At 35.9% G+C, this 17382-nt stretch overlaps 1 protein-coding gene across 3 annotated transcripts in view; it reads left to right on the forward strand.

Annotated features, from left to right (window-relative positions):
* The window catches only part of LOC121384096, a 69644-nt gene that overhangs the window by 32624 nt on the left and 19638 nt on the right, over window positions 1–17382 (forward strand). The window lies entirely within an intron of this gene.

Here is a 17382-nt window from a genome sequence, read left to right on the forward strand (position 1 = left end):
TAAACCATATCTGACTAAGTTGAAGTGGCCCACTGCGAAGAAATAGGGCATCATTGTAGTAACTGCCAGTCGGCTTCACGTTCAGCTTGTACAAATATTATTATGATGAATACAGGTTTCACGAGGTTCTCCACCCAGAGTCATGCTATCCTAATCTTTGCGGAAACGGACTCCAGTACGTCCATTAGATCGTTGTGACAATGTGATTCCCTCAGCAATGTTCGCAAAATCTCTTCCATGACCATTCAAAGAGCCCTGAAGTTTTGTGGAAATGTTTTCCCAGTCAGCATGTGTGCCACACCTCCAAAACTATTTTTATGATGTCCTCCAGGCCACTGTTGGCCATCAACACAACCAATGAAGCTCATCAGCATATGCATACCTCCGAGTCTCGGTATTAGGTCTGCACATCTCTCTGGATATACCCACTTGAAGTTCACTTTATAAAGTTGCTGATCATTGGTGAACATTGTTCTAGCTTGGCCACATTCTTGAGTTAACTGTTGTGCTTCCACCATTGCTGTCATGATGGTGTCCGGGTCCGCTGGATTCATATATATCAGTGGAAGATAAACGGCTCTTGTGGCTGGCTTGACCGATTGGCCTTGCTCCCTTGACAACTTTGTGTTAAACCCTCCAAATTCTGACGTGTTTTGGTCTGTCACAGCTTGTTGCAAAAAGTCTTAAGTCTAAACAATGAGTTTGCGATAGTGCCACATCTTGAAGATACGAAGAGGTAGAACAGTGTGTTGCACTTCCCTTTCTGGCATCTCTGGTTTCTTTGGTCCATTGTTTCTAAGAACTGGAATATCAGGTCCTGCTGGATTGCTCATTTCGTCAGCTGTCAGACGTGGGAATGTCTGACCATATGACCATTCAGTGTCTTTCTGTCGTTCTACCATAGTCAGTAGAACAGCAAGAGAATCCGTAGAGACGAGACCATAAATGTTTGTGACAACTTGTTGGAATTAAAGTTACAAGAAGAAATATCAATATCATTGATCAAATCCTTAGGGTTCTATGAGAAAATGGTTAATCTTATCACTTAGGGATGCATTCATCCATGCCATTGTGCTCAATAACCTTGCTAACATAGGATTTGACACCTCACTTGGACTGCTTTTTTTTTTTTTTTCTAATCATTTTATAAATTAAATCATAGTCGGGATTTTCAATGAAACCTGAATTTAATGTTTTCCAAATGTTTTGCCAGTTTATGGTTTCATTAAAGGCTATATTCCACCTGGTTTTAAATGATGCATCTTTGTAAGTTCTTAATAACAAGACTGCGTATATGTCTTTAGTTTTCGCGTCTGTCATGTCTTTTTTCGTGTCACCTACGTTGATACGAAAGATGGCGTCTAAGTCACCATCAAAGGGGTCTTCATTTTGTAGCGTCCATAATAATGTCCGCGAAAAGTTGTCCTGTAGGTCTTTTAATTGGCGATAAAATACCGCGCTAGTTGAGCAACCAGCGAAGTCCAAAAAGTCGTTCGTCCCCACGTCCCAAATGTCTGACTAAATTTAGTCTTTCTCTACGTATACTTGTGTATATTTTGTTGGATATAAAGGGGTTTTCGTGTAACGGTTCATAAATTATCTGTTGGTAGCTGTTAGTGTCTCTAGTAATGTCAAGGTCCTTCCATGTTAATAGTATTTCCCTGTAGATATTCGGTATTGAGATGAAATTAGCTTTTTTATTTATAATTTTACATTTTAGAACATGTCTTTCAATATTTAATTTTTTGTATTGGCCTAGAAAGTGATCCGCTAAAGATTTCCAGTGGCCATCGCCCTCTAGGCTTAAAAATCTACTTACAAATTTAATTCTTTGTGCTTTGATTTTTAGCCGAATATTTACGACACCCAACCCGCCTAACTCCTTGGGTAGTTGAAGTTGCTCTTTTGATATAAAATGTTTTTTGTAACTCCAAATAAAATCAAAAATAATTTTATCGATTTGTTTAGCATATTTTTCCGGTAATTCCAAAACGTTAGATAAGTACCAAATGCCGCTGGTGGCAAGCGAATTTACTGCTACTACTTTGCCATGTAAGGTTAATTTACAATTACTCCAAATGTTTAAAATAGTTTTGATTTTTTGAATTTTTGGTTCCCAATTATCGGCTGAAACATCTACGTTACCAAAATAAAACCCTAAAATTTTGATTTTCCATCTTCCATCGTTTGTCCATCTTATATCAATAGGCGTATCTTTCTCGTACCTAAGTCTCCCCATTAGGAAACCAGTGGTTTTCTGAAGGTTGACTTTGGCTCCAGAAGCACGTTCGTATATATTTAAAACTTTAAACAATCGTTTAACTGAGTCTAAGTCTGATAAGGTCGCGTTGCTGTCGTCTGAGTATCCCACCCACTTGCTAACGAAGCCATCAGGTAGATTTATTCCATTAATTTTTGTATCTTCCCGAACAGCTTCCGCCAAAGTTTCTGCTACTAAAATATATAAAACTGTGCTGATCGGGCATCCCTGTCTAATACCCCGAGATAAGTTAAAATAGTTTGAAATATGTCCATTGACTTTTACCGCAGATGAAATATCTGTGTAACAGGTCTTAATCATTTTAATGAAATTTGGTCCAAAGTTAAATTTTTTGAGCACTTGGACTGCTAGCATGGTTAATTTTGAAATTATGCCCAAAAATATGTTTATGGGTAATGATGACACCTAATTTGCATATTATGGGGTATTATGAAGTAGGAGTATTTCCAACATACCCTTAACATGACCTATGACCCTCAAAACATGGATATAGACACTTCATTTGTTGTCCTATGCTCACTAGTTACTGAGCTATTAACAGTAAAAGAATTTTTGGAAATGGCAATCCTAATTTGCATAGTGTAAAAAATGCTCAAGGGTGCCAGGGTGACATCACTGGGATTCATTATTAGTACCATCCCTAGATACAAGAACTGCAAAAAACCATTGGGTGGACACTATTGCAAGGTCTTGAAACAAATTTTATATAAAAGTTTATATTGAAATTAGTTTCCGGCATACTTTGTAATTCACCCGAATCATTTCGTATACCCTCGACATAATCCCGAATGTTTTCAAATTATTTTCAAATCACTGGCATGATTTTGCAAGTAAGGTTTTGATTGGTCGAATGAAAGGTCAACTGGACATGGGCTCCAATGGGGTGCTGTTAGATCCACAGGGAATTAACTAGTGGAGATAATTTTAATTAGATTGGCCAATCTGAGTCATAATGATGTCATTTTGTAGACTTTTAATTTCGATAATTTAATGGTTTAAATAAATAATTAAACAAATCCACACAATGCCTAAACTATATCAATGTTCAGACACATAGTGATATATTGATGTAGTTTGCTGATATGGTGGCCGCAATTATTAAGTTATTGTGATATTTCATCTTTCCAAAGAAAGAAATGTTTTATTTAATGATGCACTCAACACATTTTATTTACGGTTATATGGCGTCAGACATATGGTTAAGGACCACACAGATTTTGAGAGGAAACCTGCTGTCGCCACTACATGGGCTACTCTTTCCGATTAGCAGCAAGGGATCTTTTATTTGCGCTTCCCACAGGCAGGATAGCACAAACCATGTTGAACCAGTTATGGATCACTGGTCGGTGCAAGTGGTTTACACCTACCCATTGAGCCTTGCGGAGCACTCACTCAGGGTTTGGAGTCAGTATCTGGATTAAAAATCCCATACCTCGATTGGGATCCGAACCCAGTACCTACCAGCCTGTAGACCGATGGCCTAACCACTACACCACTGAGGCCGCTTTTCATCTTAAATTTCCACTATAGTAAGGTACACGTTGACATGGCTCCAGTGTTAGTAACGTAGCCCGTATTCCGCTTACGGAAACCACATTGATTGTGATGTACATTGGCCACATAAGGATTTCCAATGGCATTTTGGCCTGAAAGGAATTACCGTAATCAATCGAAGCGTCCTGTATACGTTTCAAAATATAGACTCGTCTTGCCATTCCCATAATTCCACCAGACGATCAGAAGAAAGTGATTTTCGCTCATTTTTTACAATAGGATTGTTTGACTTAGCTAACTGATTCTATGCGTCCAGATCACTTAGGACGTGGTGATGATGAAATAATGGAATAAACATGCATCTGCAATGTGTCTTTGAAAATAAGCTGGGACGGTTTTATTATCATGTGTGGTGATGAGCAGGTGGCTAAGTCTGCTTTCCATACATTCAGGTACACATGGATGCATCTTAACGCGACCCCTGTGTCTGTGGGATGGTGCATATAAAAAATCCCTTGCTGCTAATTGATAAGAGTAACCCATGAAGTGGCGACAGCGGGTTTCCTCTCTATATCTGTGTTGTCCTCAACCATATGTCTGACGCCATATAACTGTCAATAAAATGTAATGAGTGTGTCTTTAAATAACACATTTCCATGAAACATGCAGGCTCATATGCAAACAGCTCATTTGCCTACACTGCCTACTGTCAGGCCACACACTTTGCAAATTAATTATTCAAAGCATTCCTGTTTGTTCCCACTAACCACCACTTTTTAGAGTCATTCAATCTTCTTTGTAATATCATAACATTTGGAATAGTATAATTGAATTGCAGAGTATGGAAAGCAAGCAAACATATCATTCTAGTGCTCAGAGGTGTGTTTCCACTATTATATTTATAAGAGGGTTTTTCAGAAATTTTCCAATTGTTACATTATTATTTGGCACATCAAAAAGCAGTAGGACATCAGTGTCTTACTAATATGTACAGCACTAGGGGTGGGGCTGTTAGTTTTTTTAATTTTTGATTCGGTTTTCGGTTTTTGGTCCATGGTTAGATTTTTTTCGCTGTTTGATTTATTCATGATACGTTTTACAAGTAGTACAAGTACACCAACTATCATATGTACATTTTTATCAACTATTTTAAGAGCAAGACATTTTATTTTTAATGGTCATTTGTAAAATAATTCTAAATATAAAATTATATCTCGACTAGAAAACTAAAATTGCATTTTTACGATGCCATGTTAGTGTGTTGGGTCTTGGGTACTTTTTTTTTTAGCAAGGGATCGTTTATATGTACCATCCCACAGACAGGATATCACATACCATGGTCTTTTATATATCAGCCGATGGGGATCGATCATAGACTGACCGTGCATTTTAAAAAAAAACCTTTATAGGTCTAAGTATTGAATACAAAAATAACATATAGTCTTGAAAAATGTTATGTAAATCGAACACAGTACCCTTCTTCCTCTACCACTAGAACATTACTTATTAGTAACACCCCCTTACATGTAACGCATATGCCAACAGCTGGCCAGTAAAAATTTCACAGGCTAATCCCCCACCCACCGACGTTGTACCATACCTCTATGGATATAAATATGTTTTGGAGATATGAGATGACCCCTCAATCAAGACAGTTAAATTTGTTCAAAAATTGCGAATCCTCACGTGATCTCATATTGGGGAATTCCACACTTGTGATAAGCCAATGAAAACCGAGATCTTTAGGAGCCCGTCAAAAGTGTCCCACTTTCGAAATGCTGGCTTTGTTTTTGACCTGGATATAGTCCAGTCATTTTATGAGTAAAATACCCTCAACCTCAAACAAATTGCAACAGAATTTATTTTAATGTAAATAAGTTTGCAAACATATGCTGAAACTCATATAAAAAGTATAGAACTGTCAAACAGGGGGAAATATTTGTAAAAGACTATTTAGTCGAGCACTGTGAAGAAAAAATATAACGTCATAACAACATAATTTGTAAACGTATAACGAAAGCTTGCCACGGTATGGGTACATAGCTATGGTACTGTGTGAACACTTTATAGAATACAATGTATTAACATGAAAACATGACATAACAAATTAAAATCAGATGTAAATACAATTCCTGTTACACAGTTTCTTGCTTAGGTATATGATGGCGTATTGAATTTCGCAAAATTAATAGTCGCTTCAATTACAATAATGTCCAGAACAAATGCTATCTCTCAATATCATTTCACTTGTGACATAATAATACCTTTGCAGGACAATACCTAGTGGGGGTGTAGGGGTACCAGTGCAGGTGCGGGGCAGTTGCCACGTCCAGGAAAATGCATAAAAGTGCATTTGTTTTCAGTTTAAACATGTCCTTTTCGTTTGGTTGTAGAAGACCCTATATTGATGTGCCCTAATTTCGTTTGCTTTAACTGTACACTTCCACCCACTTTTAGACTGGTACAACCCTGTTATGTGATGTCTAATAGAGTAAAATATTGATATATAAACATAACTATTAAAGGTGCAATATCATAGTTGCAACTGCCAAACTTCGCTATTTTTACATTTATTTGTAGTAAATAACTACAAATAAATTTATACCACACATAATTGTAACATGCTGCCACTTAGTGTAAACCGTTCTGGGTAAAAATAAAAAAGTAAATAAAAAAATCTACGTCGCATATCTGTCAAAATGGAAACATGCACTTAACGTAATGGTCACCCTCTAAAGATTTTTCAATAAGGTTTTTAATTTTTCTGCTAGTAAATGAAATTAATTAAGTGTAATTTTTTGTGGCATTTTTTTTTTTTCAAAGTATAACTATATTTTAAAAGAAAAATAACTGGTCATTGTGAAACTCTGATATGGCACCTTTAATTCATATAAAAAAATAAAATAAAAGATTACCGGTAGTCAGATTCAGGATATGGTATTTGTAACATGTCAATATTGAACTTGATCAAATATCATTTATGTCAGCAAATGTTAACCCTGGTGAATTTGAACAACTGATACCCCGACAGTCAGTGCATGCAACAGTACAGTCCAATCCATGTTTCCGGCATGTACATCTCATGGATTCACAGGTTGTCTTGCAATTACATCTGATCATTTTCAGCAATTCTTCAGGTGCAGCTGGAAGTTTCGTTTTTAGGGGCAAGAGTTTATTGTCCAATGTATACCACCCCCAGTCATTTGGGTTCAATCCGTCACCAGCTCCAATCCAGTGCTGACACTGTAGAAAAGCTCGCATACTGTGGAATGTTGCAGCAGCAGATGTTGGTGGCAAAGTGTGCACTTGAACACAAGCTGTTACAACCTTAGATGCAAATCTGTGATATCGTAGAATATCTAAACTTTCATTTGAGATGCCACCATACACAATAAGCAACATTTCCTCTCCAGCCTTAACAATGCGGCTTACATCACAAGTAGTCAAGAAAATACTGGCATGTTTCTTGAAATTGTTTGAAGTTATCAACTTTTTCAGCGCAGCTCCTTTTCCGATGCCAAAGAGACGTGACGTTGTATCACATCCAGTCATTGCATGCAAAGCTGGAAGTAATCTGCAAATTTCTTCTCCCAGTACAATCTTTGTTTTTGTGATGCCCCATACTCTAATTTTTCTTGCCACTGCTTGTTTTGATTCTGATTTGAAGTAAATTCTGTTTGAATGTATATTTGCATTATAACACAGAAATACCAGAAGATCTGTGTCTTCTCCAATGAGAACAACATCACAGGTTTTGGCCAACTCAAGTGCAGTCTGTACAATTAAAACATCTGCGTCCTCTTTAGCATGTATAGTTGTGCACCCATTTTCACAGAGTTTGGTACTCAGTAAGTTGAGGAAAGACCGTTTATTCTCTGTATTGGATAGAAATACTTCTTTTTTGGTTTTACGTGGCATGTTTTCATTAAAGGTAACCTTTGGAGAGATAACCCCTATTGTCCGTCTCATATGTGTGATGTCTTTTGTTGAAGGCTTATTTGTATAACCATCAAATACTACTGTTAGTTTTGGATACTTCTTTGTTACATAATTAACATATGTCATGCATGTGGTTGAGAATAAGTCACCCTTAGTCCAGGGTATCCTCTGCAAAAGGGAACCACCATCCAGCACATAATGGACACTATCATTCGTTTTCTCAACACCACAGTCCCCAAGGTCCCAGATTGCATCTGCCAAAGAAGACTTGTGTGCTTCCCTAAGAAGACCGCCTGAATCAAAAAGAGAAGATGGAAAACAACAGAGTTCATATTTAAAGATGTCTGATGGATCTTCAAAAAGTGTATTTGCAGTTGTTGTGAGGCATTGAAAAAGAAGCTGGGGGTCAACTTGTATTGGTTCTCCATCTATTTTGATACTGGTTTTTGTACTGACTGTGATTACTTGCTGAGATCTTTTAAAAGTATAGTTTAGAATGTTCTGACCTGACATGGACTTGATGATATTTATGCCAACTTCCTTAGCTCTATTTGCATTTACTCTGCTATCTGCTGTTGTACCTGTATCAGTATTTCGAAGAGAAGGGTCATCAAGAAATGGATTCCTGTCAATTATGAAGGAAAGGATAGATGTAGTGTCCTTCTTTCCTTGCATGAGATGCTTCTCTATGTTGGTCACTAGTATGAAAACCCACACCAGTTAAATCTTGCATGGCATTGTTAATATCTGCACACGCAGGCATTGACAAAAGCTACTCGGCTCTTTGGGCTTCACCCATCCCACGACCTCTCGTCAAGCCTCCTGATGACTTCACACTTCTCATTAAAACTTGCTCAATCACCAGGTCAGTAGAGAGTCCTGCCCAGTATCGATCACTGCGTCGGAATACATGGTGACCAGCTTTGAACTGACGGAATACCTCTGGATGTGTGTCCTTAAGATTTTGCATTGATGTAATGTAAACATAAGCTGATTTGGCATATAAACTGTGTCCTGCAGCAGCAACATATGGCAACATATACCGAACTGATTGTAGATGGAGTTCCCAATTACCTGTCCTTTCAGCTTTTATGAATTTTCTGAGAATTTGTATCATTTCACAATACTGGATCCAGAGAACTGCTGTCCGAAGATTTTCCAATGATTTGGTGTGTGTCGCAAGGGCATGCTGAATTCTGTCCAAGATGGTATTTTCACATACAAAGTTAACTGAAACATCACCTGCTAAGAGTTGATCATAAAGATCTGTTGCTTGAATAAGAACATTGTTTGCTGTATCTGCCGTGGAAGAGTCTAGGACAACTGATTTAGATTCATGTTCACTGTTGTCATCGTGCAATTTGCTAGGAAGTCTTATTCCAAATAGCTTCGAAATAAGTAAAGCATAGATTGCAGTATCAACCAAGAAATGTCCTCTAATTCCTCGGGCTACAGCTTTCCTACTCATCATGTGAGACACTGCATTTGAAGCATAAACACTTTCCAAAACTTCTTGTAGACCTGACCCACCCATAATATGGCCAATGCTTCCAAGGAAACTCATCTTGATATGGAAGCCTCCTAAATGCAAGACAACAGATTTCAAATCACTATTTTGTGGCTCATTGTTGATAATTGATACTGCTTTCCAATAAAGAGGTTGATCAAAGGTCACTATTGGTGTTGTGTTATAATGTTGAGCGTGTGCACAAATGAACTTCAAAGTTGAAAAGATACATGACAAGTCACTTGCATTCATGTCTATCATAGGCAAAAATGTTACGGTTGATTTTCCAGGGAAGTCTCCATTTTGCACTAACTGCATCAATCCTGACCATCCTGGCATAGGTGCTTTTAAAGGCCATACTATTTGAGACAGTATATCAAGCTTGCTTGTTCTATCCACTATCTTCAAATCCTCAATGATATCATATTTAAGAGTTGACATAGCATTGGAAGATGGTCTATAATTGTATAGGGGAATCTTGCCAATTGATTTGAGTTCATCTGTTGATGCTGTAATCCTTGGTACAGTAACACTGTTTAATGCCAGGTGTCACATCCCGTGGAAAGTGTTATTACCATCTAGTGTTCTAAGATTGTGATCAACATTGTCAGCGACATATTGCATGAAACTGCCAGGAACAAAACCAGGAATGTCAGTGCCCTGGGCAACTGCTGCACTGGATTCATATTTATGCACCTCTGAATAAGAAGAACAGAAACCAAGGCTGTGCAGAGTGTCAATGACAAACTTTGATGCTAAATGATGATGTAGCTGGACACCAAGTCCTATCTGTAGAGAAGGAATAAGCACCCGTGGTCTTGCTGCCTGCATAATAGCTTGACCAATTGACGAAATCTTTAGTTCTGAGTCCTTTTCACTAAACACTGTTTTCAGAAGAACTTGCAAACTTTTTGGAACATAATCTAAATTCTCATCTGCAGATGATATATCTGAACAATATGGATAAGTTTCTTTGGTTGCAGCAATTATTCGAATGTCACTTTTGAGTAACTTTGCTGCTGTTGTTATGATTGCCATTTTCTCTGATTCTGAATTTTGTACTCTTGGACGTTGATAAAATCTTTGAAGAATAGAAGCTGCTGTATATCTAAGTGTTATAACTACATTATTCTTTCCATTTATTTCAGTTATTACAATTTCATTTCCGAAATATTCCTGTAACCTCTTCTTCATGTACACAGTGCTGTATGCATATGGTCCACACATTTCTGTCATTTTATCAACAAGATCAGAAATTGTAATTTGTTCATCATCATTCTCTTCCAAGTATCTAACAATTTCTAGAAAGTGTTCTTGTTGATTGACAGGTCTGCCTTTATTGCATTTGTTTTTGCCTTTATGAGTGTCTGGTGAAAAACATTGTGGAATAAAAAAAATTGTCCGAAAATTTACGCTACATGCCTGGTGATATACTGCATCTGCTGCATGCAAATCATTGACAAATTCAATTCTACCCGGACTTGTGAAGCCCATTCATCATCACGTTCAATGCAAGTTTGTAATATTTTTGTTTGAAAATCTTTTGTTCTGACAGGAAAGACATCATTTCCTCTCTTTTTACCAGATAATTTAGAATTTTTACCACAAAATAAGCAATCTTTATCAAAATGAAACTGTTCTTTTGATTGTAGCACTGGAATACTATTCTCATCAGGTGCCTCTGTTTTGGATTTATTTTTACTTTTAATAATATCATTTGGATTGATATATGACCGGCGGCAGTCAGTGTGCACAGATTGGCCTAGAAATGTGACAATAGTGTCCCCACGTTCTCTGCTTGCATTGTTTATTCCTTGACTACCTTTCTCTCGCAATTTAACTACAGGTTCTTTGCTATTCAGTGTCTCTTTACATATGATGCATTCTTCCATTTGGAACACACACACTGAAATCAAATGAAAACATAACGTTTTATAATCCACATTTTGAATTAACATATACATTTTAGATTATAGTTTATATAAATTATAGTAATACATAAAAATGTAAGTACTTATGTCAATATAATTGAAACATAATGCAACATTTATAATTAAATGGAAAATGCCCACAAGTTAATAAAAAAATATGAACTGAAATATAGAACTCAACTGCAAATATGGTTTCTGTGGATTTCCCATGACTGCATAAACATTGGTGCTGCAAAAATAAATGTTGCTGATATGGCATTTCCCCTAAAATTGAAATAAGTGAACACAAAAAAGAGAATAAATAAACAATGAAACAAAATAATAACTGAAACAAAATTATAAAAGGGATTATTCAAAGAAAACATAATTTAAGAAATAAATATCAACAGCAATAATAAAAAAAATGAATTATAATATAAAAAAAAATCAAGAAAAAAAAATCATAATACTCTGCTTAGATAATGTAGTAAATGTCATCTAAAGTCCTGTGTAATGCGTTAAGGATAAAATATCCCCAAGAATTATACTTATCCGATCATCAGTAGTTCGAATACACAAATGTTCCTAAAGCTTATACGAATGGCATTACTGGTCTTCCATACTCTTTTTTTTTAAAGAGCGAGAAGTTAGGGAATATCATTTATTTTATTATTTTCCTAAGTAAAATGCTATTATATGTTACAGACATTATCTATACAATTTTTTAACACCGTTTCTGTCATAATTTTGCTCATTCAAACAATAGGGGCACTGTATTTTGAGTTCTAAAATTTTTAAACATGCATGAATGAAAAAAATGAAAAAACGCCATATAAACTGCATATGTTGAATGAAATAATTTTTTATAAAACATTCAGTTCAACGTGATAAAACATCTATTAAAGGTTATTACTTTTTGTTATTTCGGTCACTCACCAGCAAAGAATAACCATTTTTTTGGGGGGTTTTTATTTTCCGTTGCCACTGTAAATAATACTGTCCGATAAATATTACAACGGAGTTACGTCCCTTAACATGTACGGAAACCTGCTAGGTCATAAAATCTTTGTCAACTTTAATAGCAAAATAAACTATTTTCCCCAACCTATATTTTTCTATACTTTTAGTATGTTGTATATACTATTCACTAGGGTACTTTAAACGTAAAAATTATTTCTGTTGCAATTTGTTTGAGGTCAAATCATAAAATGACTGGACTAATAAGCCAGCAGAGTGAAACCAATGCGGAGTGCGGCGTCATATAGGCACAAAACTTAATTGGATTTTCTGTTCTATATGCTTAAATAATAAAAATATTCTGGATACTGTTGCTTGAATCACTGAGGTCGGTCCCTATTTTGGAAGGTTACAATTTTTACAGTCCCAGCAAGAAATTCGCAGGTTCAATGCAGGATCCGAACGGCACCTATTGCCCATGCAAACATGTCTGGTTTAAGAGAATCGAATGCTGTGATTGGCCGAAATACTTTACGGGTCCTTGGGATTACACATAGAAACGTTTATACATGTACCATTTTTAAAAAAAACAAGAAATGAACCGAGGTTCGCAAATTGGGAAAGGTGCACCGAACCGTAGGCCTAAAACCCTGGTTTTTGGTAACATCAAATAATTGTCCCATCCCTATACTACACTATTTATTCAGATAGTTTTGATCAGTGAATTTCTTGAATTACTATTCTGGTATCAGATTCCTTGTGCTTGCATGGTCTTTGGTTGCTCAACATTGATCTCAATGTCACCAGCAAAACTAACCCCATCCCCACCCATTTTGCATTCAAGACAGAGTAATAACATTTCAAAGAGGAACTGAGCTAATGTAACATTGCTTTATGTTGAATCAATGAGGAATTGACATCCTTCTTACATAATAATAATAATTTTTTTTTTTTTTTAGAGGGTAAACACATTCAGTACAATATGACTGGTCTCCCATGAGGCCCTCTCTAATCTATACATGATATTATACATACTTACATACATTCAAAGAAACAACATCAACATACATGTAATATGTATAGCATGAGGAACAATAGCACATATGAATATTTACATGTACATGCGGGGGCAGGATGTACATGTAGCTAAGTGGTACAGCGCTCACGTGATGTGCGATCGATCTAGGATTGAGGATCCATTCCTGTCAGTGGGCCCATTGGACTATTTCTCATTCCAGCCAGTGCTCCACAGCTGGTGTAACAAAGGCCATGGTATGTACTATCCTGTCTGTGGGATGGTGCATATGAAAGATCCCTTGCCGCTAATCGAAAAGATTAGCCCATGAAGTGGCAACAGCGGGTTTCCTCTCTCAATATCTGTGTGGCCCATAACCATTTGTCTGACGCCATATAACTGTAAATCAAATATGTTAAGTGCATTGTTAAATACCATCCCACAGACAGGATAGTATCTACCACGGCCTTTGTTACACCAGTTGTGGAGCACTGGCTGGAACGAGAAATAGCCCAATGGGGCCACCGATGGGGATCGATCCTAAACTGACTGCGCATCAAGCAAGCTCTATACCACTGGGCTATGCCTCACCCACTTGGTGAACAGACTAATGCCTCGGAGCTGAAATTTTATGTATAGCTATATCATGTTCTGGTACGAATTAAGTTTGACTTTCATGGCAATTTACCCATTTTTCACAGAGTTATTTATGACCCTTGAACTAAGGAGATATGAACATTTGTTTTCTGGACTTTTTTTAATGTCTGAAGATATTGAGATGCAGTTTTATATATTGTTTTATCATGTACTGTTACAGATTAAGTTTAACTTTCATGGTGATTTACCCATTTTTTAAAAGAGTTAACAGTAATGATCATATATATGCATAAATTATTTCTATCTGTTCGGGCACATTCTTACTTAATCATGTTTAAGATTAGGGTTTGGACATTGAAAATCGTGCATATATCGGGCACTTGTTAATGTGGGAATAATGTTATGCCTTCTTATATAATTTCTGCAGGTAACCCATTTAATGAATATGCAATGTTATTTCATGTATGTCAATAATGTGTGTTGTTCAACACTGTACATTATTTGGGTGCAAGGTTTTTTATTCAGATACAGATCGGGAGGGGGGCGGGGGGGGGGGGGGAGGCTGAGGGATGAGCACCCCTTTTTTTTCACCAACATTAACAGGCCTGAGATTAAGGAACAATTATGGTAACCAAAAAATAGGTTAGCCCATATCACACTTTAGGTAACCTGTTTTTGTTTTAGGTTACCTGATTACAAAAATGAACAATTTACGACACAAATTAATGATGTTATGTACCAATGTTGCATAACAATCAAACTGAATCAGTTTCAGCATTACAAATTTGTTTACCAATTAGAAAACAATCTACCGTAATTTCTATTTTTAGGTATTGGAGTATTGGTGGGTATTGTACAGCATTGCATTTAAATTATGCTATGATTTCCAAGACCACTCTCAAACAGTAGTAAAGCATGAGAACAAATATTGTTTTGTGATTGTTATTTATAACTGACAAAATACCTGGATGACAGCTGTCCGCGCTCTCTGTCGAAGGAAAAAAATAAAAAAATAAAAAGTAAACCTAAACAAACTCACATAAAAAGAAAAAACACCCGTTAGCCCCTATTCCTATTCAGTTAAATACTGTGTTAACTCCGTAATTTAGGCCTTACATACGGTATGCATAGCTTATTCCATTTGCAACTGACTGGAACATTCTGTTACGACGTTGGATAATATTTTTAAAGTCAATATTTAAAATTTTCATTGCACTTTTAATTAATATAAACCACTAATAAATGTCAAAATGATAAACCAAAGTTGCATCGTCCATGTAGATCATGTGATTAAAACAGCGGGAATCCTTCGATTACAAAGTCGGCAAACTCCGTGAGTTCTGACAATTTTTGATTCATGACTGACGGGAAAAAAGCGAATCTCGATGTTATCGGAAGTTCTGTTGTAAGGTGCTTTTGGAGGAAATAAAATACAGAAAATTCAATATGTCGCGTGGGTGGGATAAAATAAGGACTGGTCAAAATCATGACGGGTTTTTAGGTCGCGTCAATATGAAGTCAGGTAACCTCCAGGCAACCTGAACGACCGTTCGCCTCTTATTCTCAGGCATGCATTAAGAAATAATAGCCTGTTGAAACACCTTACCATGCCATGCCCACCCCGCACCCCCTTCACAAACCCATGGATCCGTACCTCCTCTTTATGGAAATAACTAAATTATTTATTTATTTTTAAATTAGAAACAATTAAAAATAGTTTTTATTTGATAATTTGTCAAAAAAAGCGAACGTCATAAATGAGAAAAATATGACAAATTTGGGGGATTGTGTTCAAAATATGTAATTGTCCAAAATATGCATTTGTGCCGTCATGCATGCCCCACCCCCAATTTTAATAGTGATGCTTAATAATAATCATGCAGAAACATTTTACCTTTGTTTGTATACCCTTTTTATGACCAACACAAAAGAGAAGATGAAATACAAACGTATAATCATAATATAAACTTCCTCCATTTTATTTCTTTTTTCAACTTTTAACTCCCAAAAATCATATTTAGCATGCAGTTTTGAGAGTAGATGTTTAATATGTTATACAGAATGCATATATGAAACCCCCCAAAACAAAACAACATTTCTGTTCTAATTTGTTTTGGTCAAACCATATATTGACTGGACGATAGGTTGACTTTAAATAGGTTTTAGTTGAAAAAGACGTTTAAATTTTATTTAAAAATCTGTGTTTTGAGTATATGTTAAAAGTGGAATACCACATTCATGTCCATTAGATTCCATTTATGTTACAACTTGTTTAAAAACATATCCATCTACATGTATCTTTTACTTTCAAAACAACTTGTAAGATAAAGGGTATCTAACGGCAACTAATGTAATACCTGTATGTTCTCTCTATTAATCATATATAATCGTTCAGTGTTTACACAATGATAGCAGTTTGAAATGTTTTTGCAAAATGGCTTATGTTAACTTAAGAGGAACACACACAGCATGTATTTCCATTCATGTAGTCCATGTCATTTTGACCTTTATTGTTCTGTTACTCTGCAACCCTGCCATCAAAGTCACTGACGCTTATTTTATCCTTCAGTTCATTCTCCATGAATTAATACTGCCATGCCATAAACAAACTTTAAAGTAGATAAAATTTCACTTAGCTTTTGGCATTGCATGTTTTTATTTTCAATTTTGAATGTGTTATTTTAACCTATGAGCCTACAATTTTCACTGAATGTGGCAAATATCCATATAGTACTGAGTATGAAATATTAAAATTACAGTCCCCATACCTTTTAGCTAATTCCATAATAATATTCAGTAGGGTTATCGTTTTTAGGAGGCCACCCGATATATAATGCCTTTTATTATCTTTGGCACATTAAACAATTACTATACAATATAGATGACCTCAGATTTCATGTAGACTATAATCACCTAATGTAATGAATGACAAATGGCAGAAGTTCTAAAGCTAATCTTTGTCATTTATTTATTATTTAATCCCAGTTATAGAGTAAAAATCTTAGATAAACAGCTTCAATGTTGTCCGACCCAAGATCAGTTTAATAAAATTTACTCAACCCTGGCCTTCAGAATTTAACACTGTCGATTGCCAAAAATTATCAACACCCATTTAAACATATTTCCGACTAATATAATTACTAATATTCGTGTATACTTACCATTTTAAATAATTTATTTATGTTAAACAACATGTTTAGGACGAAGACTCCTCAGTACCCTTTATAAAGCAAAGGGTAAACAAATAAAATACACCAGGCTGTTCCCAAGGAAAGATAACTCTGATCATTACCAATAACTGTATATCACAAGTAGGGAATAAGAACTCAATTGTGTTAAAATTGGGAGACGACTCGTATCTTATGGATTCAGCAATTATTGTTTCACAAATAAACTGGCACAGATACTTTGTGGATGTCAGATACCCACTTATACATCCGAGAAGTTCCTATTGTTGGTAGCCAGTGTATTATTAAACTTGTTTGCACAGAAATTGTAATTGTTAAAGTTGCACCTACAACTACCATGAGGTTACTTTGTGGAATAATTGTAATGCTTTTGTGTTCCATCAGTAAAACTTGTCATTAGTAACTACATTGTACATTTAATCTAATAACTATGATTGTTTTATGGAACAGTCTGGGCCCTAGTGTCACTTGTAAGGTAAAAATAATAACAACAA

The sequence above is a fragment of the Gigantopelta aegis genome, chromosome 10, assembly GCF_016097555.1.
Source record: "Gigantopelta aegis isolate Gae_Host chromosome 10, Gae_host_genome, whole genome shotgun sequence".
Taxonomy (NCBI): domain Eukaryota; kingdom Metazoa; phylum Mollusca; class Gastropoda; order Neomphalida; family Peltospiridae; genus Gigantopelta; species Gigantopelta aegis.